Source organism: Haliotis rufescens, unplaced genomic scaffold (genome assembly GCF_023055435.1).
Source record: "Haliotis rufescens isolate VD_foot unplaced genomic scaffold, xgHalRufe1.0.p SCAF_1, whole genome shotgun sequence".
NCBI classification, from domain to species: Eukaryota; Metazoa; Mollusca; class Gastropoda; order Lepetellida; family Haliotidae; genus Haliotis; species Haliotis rufescens.
Genome location: NW_025963779.1, coordinates 43,108,053 through 43,115,539, shown reverse-complemented (window position 1 = coordinate 43,115,539; position 7,487 = coordinate 43,108,053).

The following is a 7,487-nucleotide window of genomic DNA, read 5'->3' as shown; positions in this document are numbered from 1 at the left end:
TCGGCCACATCTTTAGATACCTTAGCCCCGCTGGCTAATTATTTTATTGCTCCTACACCTTTCCAATATCCTCGAGGGCTATAGTAAATTTTATTCATTATTAATTAATATTGATATTTCTTTTAAAACGACTTTCGTTGAATCGCATCATCATTTTTATACTAATAGAAGCAATGATTGGCCCCAGGTATTGGTGAGCTAGAGCTAATTTAACTTAATCTCATGACTATCGTTGAATCGCATAATCATTTTGGCATAAAAAATGCCACCTGTAGTAGCAGTATAGGTATATGAATCCGGCTCCAGTGGAAGTGGTCCAGAACCCCCATTACCTATACTACTTGTATAGTAACAATCATTATATTTTCGCGATTTTCGAAAATCCACGTAGGTGAAAGAGTTGTTATATGTGTAACTTCTGCCGTAAGTCTAAAAAGTAAAATGTTTCTGGGGCATCAACGCGTCAGTCCTTAAAGGGGCACTGATGTTTTAAACATATTTATTTCACAACTTGTGAACTGGATTGGTAAACAAGCAAAAACTTATTTGAATACCGCTCCAGAATTAGAATACAATATAATATGACAAAAGTACAGTCAAGGAATACAATTGTATACATGTTCTTATTATAGAAACTACGTTGTCGGCGCTGTCAGGTCTCATTTTTAGTAGTAATAGTGTACTGCAATATACGGCAAGGAATAGTATTATAAATTTAAGATGCTATGTAAAATCACAAAACCTATTGGATAGCTGAATGTAGTCTTGTACTGATTTAAGAATTTCTAAGTTTATTTTTGACGTCCTTTCAGGATTACCTAATAGAATTGAATTTAGATCATATCCCTTAACATAATAGTACATATTCTGTCTTAAATCATTGTAATTTGGGCATATGAGAAAGAAGTGAAGTGCATTTTCAGTGTGATGGCCACAGCTACATGCGGGATTATCTGATAAATATCGTGCGACCCGGTCTGCATTAAGATCACTGCATCCAAGTCGAAGGCGGGCGTGCACAATTTGACAAAATCTGGACCCGTAGTTTAGATCAAAACTTATCATATTTTTTGAAGTCCTCTTTATATGTTTTTTTAAAGTACTCAATGTATCTGCATCTATATATTCGTCCGATACCGAATTCCAAATTTGGACAGTATCAGGAATAAATGATTTAGCATAATTTACCGTTTTACAGTTAACAGTTTGCAAATTAGAACTATTTCTCAAATTGAACCTACTCGTTTCTGAGACTTTTTGAGGAATAAGATCAGAAAGATAAGCCGGTACTAAATTATTGACCATTTTATAAAAAGTACTTAGTTTCGACATGTATCGTCGTTCTTCTAGTGATGTTAGGTTAGTTCCCTTATATAGTTTACTGTGACTGGTGCCACGGACGGCTCCGCAAATAGTTCTTAGTGCATCTAGGTTTAATTTTTCAAGCAGTGATGCTTGCTTCTTTGTACAATTATCCCAAATGTGACAACAGTAATCAAAGATTGGCAAGATAAAGGATTTATACATTGTTTCTAAGGTCTTTCTACTTAGGCGGTATTTAAAGCTTCTAAAACAATTAATCATTGGACTAACCTTCTTAAGTATTATATCAGTATGATAGTCCCACAGGCAATCATGTTGAAGTATTAAACCTAAATGTTTATGGGAGTTTGTTTATGGGAGTTAACTTGCTCGATTATAGTATCATTAAGTTTCAAACTTGGTTTAGGAGTAGGAAGTATTTTACGTGAGAACTGGACAGATATGGTTTTGCTAGGGTTGAAGTTAACCTGCAACATTTCAGCCCATATAGAAATTTTGGCTAAGTCAGTGTTTAAACAATTAGCTGCAATTGTCTACAACTACATATAAGGTGAGGTGAGGTGAAATTGGGTTTAACGTCGCGTCCAAGATTATTGCAGTTATATAGCGACGTGCATGCACGTGTGTGTGTGTGGCTGCTTGTACTAGTCCGGACTGATGCCGATTTATAGTGCTAGCTCACTGAGATACCATGCCGCAGTTTAACATGAATACCCCACTCAGACACAGTATACTGACTCCGAGCCGACTAGTCCTTGTTTTAGTCCCTTAATGTCGAGCGCCAGACAGGGTAACAACAAGTACCATCTTGTAACGTCTTTTGGTATGACGCGGCCGGGGATCGAACCCCGGACCTTCCGCTCTCCGGGCGGACGCTCTACCACAAGACCACGGAGGCGGCAACATATAAAGAAGTATCATCTGCAAACAGTCTAATATTACTTCCAATTTCATCGACAATATCATTTATATAGATAATAAATAAAAGTGGTCCTAATACTGACCCCTGAGGGACACCAGCCATAACAGGTCTTAAGTCTGAACTATAACCATTTATAACTACTTTTTGGTATCTATTTTCTAAGTTAGTTTGGAACCATTGTAAAAGTTTCCCGCAAATACCAACTGAATTGAGTTTACATAAAATGCCTTTATGCCATACCTTGTCAAAAGCCTTGCTGATATCACAAAAAACCGCCCTAACTTCTTTACCTTTATCTAGTTCGTTAGCAATAAAATCATACAAGTAAGTAAGCTGGTTGGTAGTGGAATCTCCTGGCATAAAACCTGATTGTAGATTTGTTAGTAAATCATTATGTCTCAAGTAATTAAATACATATTTAAAGACACACTTTTCAAAAACTTTAGACAGGCAGCATGTAAGAGCTACCAGCCTATAATTTGAACACTCATTTACATTGCCCTTCTTATAAATAGGTACCACTGAAGCTTCTTTCCAAATACATGGAAAAACTGACTTATCTAACGATGTATTAAATAATGCTGTCAGCGGATCAGATATTGCTGTTGCGGACAATTTTAGAAATTTATTTCCTATTCCGTCTGGCCCTGTTGCTTTATTCGCATCTATTGAGAGTAAAATATCCAAAACTTTTTTTTTGGAAAGAATAATAAACGAAAGTGATTCATCAGTTTTCTTAGCAAGTTTAGGTGGTGTAAGGTTTGGTTTTTCAACGATAGCTTGGTCCGTAAAATATTTGTTCAGCACACTCGCAATGTCTTCATTTTCATCATATATCTCGTCTTGATACTTTATCGGAGGGAATCTGTTGACATTGTTTCTGTTCTTAAGAAAAAAAATTACCAAACGCCACCAAATCTTTTCTCCGTATACATTATTAATTCTATTTCCAATTTTGGCTACATATTCCTTTTTAGCAATACGAACAGTTGAAACAACCCTATTCCTAATATGCCTAAAGTTAGCCCAGTCGATAGCTCCATTACGTTTTTTAGCGAGTTTATGAATGCGATTGCTTTTTCTTATAAGTTTGCGTATTTCATTATTAATCCAAGGTGGATCATCAGGTCTTATTGTTACAGTTTTGTTTGGAATTCGTTTATTACATATATCCATAACAGAGCAAGTGAAAGATTTAGCCATATTATCAACATCATCAGTTTTTAAATAATCCCACTTAATATTAACTAAATCATTTACAATCCCATCTCTAGCAGCTTGATCATAGTTATATATTTTCCTTTTATAGTTACTTGAATTGGGAATATTCTCTTTAATGATGACATATACTGGACAATGGTCACTACAAATAGGATCTAGAACACCAGATTTCCAAACACTATTAATATTAGTAACAAACAATAAATCATCAGAGTGCTGGAAGTAGATGTGATCCTTGTAGGTTCAGTGATAATCTGAGTCAATCCATACATCGATTGTAAGTAATCGATTTTGTGTTTACTTACCCCAAAGACATCTAAATTAAAATCCCCAGCAATAACAACTGGCATATTCAAATCTACCGCATTACCTATTGACTGATCAATCAGTTCCCAATATGCTTCACTCTTGTCTGCCCTATAAAATGTTCCTATCAGATATTTACCACCTTTACATCTAATTTCTACCCATAATGCCTCAAGATCATTAGTGCATAACTGGTTCATGTCTTTAACATATAAATTATTTTTAACATATATTGCAACACCCCCACCTCATCTTGGTCGGTCCTTTCTAAACGGTAAATGGAAACCGGGTATTGAGATATCAGTACTAGGTATGCCCTCATGTAGCCAGGTTCTGTTATACAGATGACATCATTGGAATTAAGTTCTGTGTACAGCATATCTACTTTATCTTTTAAACTTCTGACATTAAGATGAACAATCTTCAAATTACCATAAATTACTGGTCCTGGGTTGGGATGAACATCGCCACAGCATAAGAGAAGAAGAGTCAAAAGAAGAGATATCCTTGAATTATAAATGCAAAGACAAGATAAAAGTGACAATGACTTAACAAATTTGACTCTTGCTTTGCCGTGAATAAGAGCTGAGAACAAACCCACCGCCTGTCTGTATTGTGTTAATTCAACCGACATCTTTAGTTAGTGGCATAAGTTCATACAGGCAGATGGTGGGTTTATTTATTGATAGTAATGTATCAGGAACAAAACAAACATGACACGGCCGACAACAGATGACAACATAATGCAAATAATAATGATGAAGAAAAGAACTGAAAACAAAATAACCATGTCCATGGTTATAAAACAAGGTAAAGAAAAGATGAAGAAGGATTGACAATGATGCAATCATTCTTCTCATGATTTAAATGGGAAGCCAAAATAAGAAGAAAAACAGTAATTCAGAAATACGAAACTAAGTCAGATCGGTAGTTATAGGTCATGATGACCTGACAGCATTGCACGGGAGTTATAGGTCATGATGACCTGGCAGCATTGCACGGGCCACGAAGCAGTTGTTGCAACAGGTGCATGCTTTTTTCAAGAAATTGGCAATACCAGCCAGGATAAAACTTTTGCCTAGATTGTCATCTTAACACAATCAGATTGGATTATACCACGTGGATTGTAGACGGAATACTACCAATGTAAGTAAATCAGTTTTATCATCCTTAATATACAAACTTCCATAATGTAATTTGGACTGATATTTCTTCAGCTTATTTCAATCTACGAAGTTGACCAATCTGGTTGTGCAGTGACTAATTAATAAAAAGAAAATCTACGGCATAACAGCTTTATGCAAATGTTAGTATAATATATAGTATTTATAAAGAACCCCACCCATCCAAATTAACAATAATTTAACACCCATATTGTCCTGTAAGCGAAATAAAGATAGTCACAAGATCATCTTAGGCAATGTCTAAGAGGATTTTTAGTTGAGCTATACTAAACATTAATCTGGACTATAAAAGATACTGATCTAAAGCAATTCCCCGGGACTGGTTGTTGCCTTTGTTATTGTTTTTTTTCCAGAGAGTACCCGGATGTATAGCAGAAATCTAGACTAGTTCGCGACCTCTGCTGCGCCATTCGTAAGCGCATTAGTCACTTTTATCGGTAGTAATAAGGGCGTATGGTCACATTAATCAATAAAATGAAATACAGTTTTCGAGATAATAAGGCAAGCACGGCGAATGCACGGCGTCGGCTGGCGAGCTGGTGTGGGGAAGGAAGTTACTGCTTCTTCCCAGCCAGGAGGAGGAAGAGCTCGGAACAGTGCGGTGGTGAGGCGGGCGGCGGCGTTGGTGATGAAGAGCGGGCTGACTGGGAGATCACAGTCGACGAGGAACTCCGAGAGATCCTGGTAGCCGTGGATCTCGTGCTCAAACCTTTCTTCACCCCAGTACTGCACCAGCACCAAGGGTGGGCGTTGGCGGTTGCTGGGGTAAATCTTGCCGCTCTCATTCTGGTAGCAGGGGTTAGGGTGGACCTTGTGCTGCTCCAGGATGAGGTCTGCCTGCTGTGCAAGGTGGGCACGGACGTCTACCTCAACATCTTGTTCCGGAACCGGGTCGGTTTGGACTTGGCTGGTGTTGAGGGAGGGGCCTGGTGTTGTGGCGGTCTGCGTTTCCGTGGTCTTTCACCTCACTTCAAACCTGGATTTAGATTGAATAATTACCCCAGACACGATAAATGCCAAATAGGAACCTTTGTCAGGTAATCTAAGTGGTGCTACCACTAATTGTACCTGTACCGCCTCCGTGGTCTTGTGGTAGAGCGTCCGCCCGGAGAGCGGAAGGTCCAGGGTTCGATCCCGGGCCGCGTCATACAAAAAGACGCTCGGCATTAAGGGGCTAAAACAAGGACTGGTCAGCTCGGAGTCAGTATACTGTGTCTGAGTGGGGTATTCATGTTAAACTGCGGCATGGTATCTCAGTGAGCTAGCACTATAAATCGGCATCAGTCCGGACTAGTACAAGCAGCCACACACACACATACACGTGCATGCACGTCGCTATATAAGTGCAATAATCTTGGACGCGACGTTAAACCCCATTTCACCTCACCTCACCTAATTGTACCTGTAATAAATTCATTAACTGAGCATCAAGTGAATGACGACAAATACACAAGTGTCGGGTTATACCAGAAAACGTGGATGACAACAAGGGAGTAGTAATCATATTATCGACGCAATCCGCAATTCACTGCATGGATACTTTTTTTTTATTATTTAACTCTAAACAACTGGGGTAGTTCCAAATGACGACATCCGATGAGCTCCGCCGTTCTTTTTTTTGTATGTTTGTTTAGGCTGAAGAAATTAATTAACATGCGCCCGTTGTCGAAATCTTTATAGATCACAGTTAACCAATCATTCAAAAATGCGTAAAACAAATATTGCCTCCAGCCTCTAAGTTTATTTAGCTGTCCTTGCAGACGGTAGCCCAGTCTCTGGTCACGCTCAGTTGCGTTGCGTATCTTGCGTTGCGTATCATCCGGGTACTCACGGGGAAAGCGCTACTTCCGTTGCCAGCATTTCTGGTGACTAAGCTGGTTCTCGGCTCCCTATGCGCGTCGTCAACTTGCGCCAAGCTAGGAGCCGGTATAAGCTGGTTCCCGGCTCCCTATGCGCGTCGTCAACTTGCCAATTGTGATATTGGAGACGGGGCCCAGCTTAGGAGCCGGTACAGACCAAAATAAAAAACACTCAGCGTGTTTATTTGACGTCACATCCGGTGATTTTCAAAAATGGCTAAGCTAATGCCGATACAGGGGAGGGAGGGACACACCTGTGAAAAGCGTGTCATCTTGCGTTTGCTGTGGTTCAACCAAAATCTGATGGCGGGCAATTTTATAGAGTGGAAAATAGACAAACAAAATCAACTGACATCAGTCTCGCTAATCTTTTGGAGCGCTAAGGCAGATTAAAAGTGGTTCATGGGTTGTATTCTAAGTGAAGACAGAAAATATTTAAAAAAAATGTATTTCTGAAATTCGATGATTTTGTTTGCTTTTGTATATTCACATAAACCTAAAACAATTAGATCCTGCCTCTAAATGGTTAAAAGAGCTGCATTGTTGACATATTTATTTACAAGAATTCACTTCTATATTTTGGAGCACCTTTAGAATACGGTACTGTATTCTAAAGGTAGGCCGAAGATTTTATAGATTTTCGGGCAACGAGGTCCATTTACACCTTGTCCA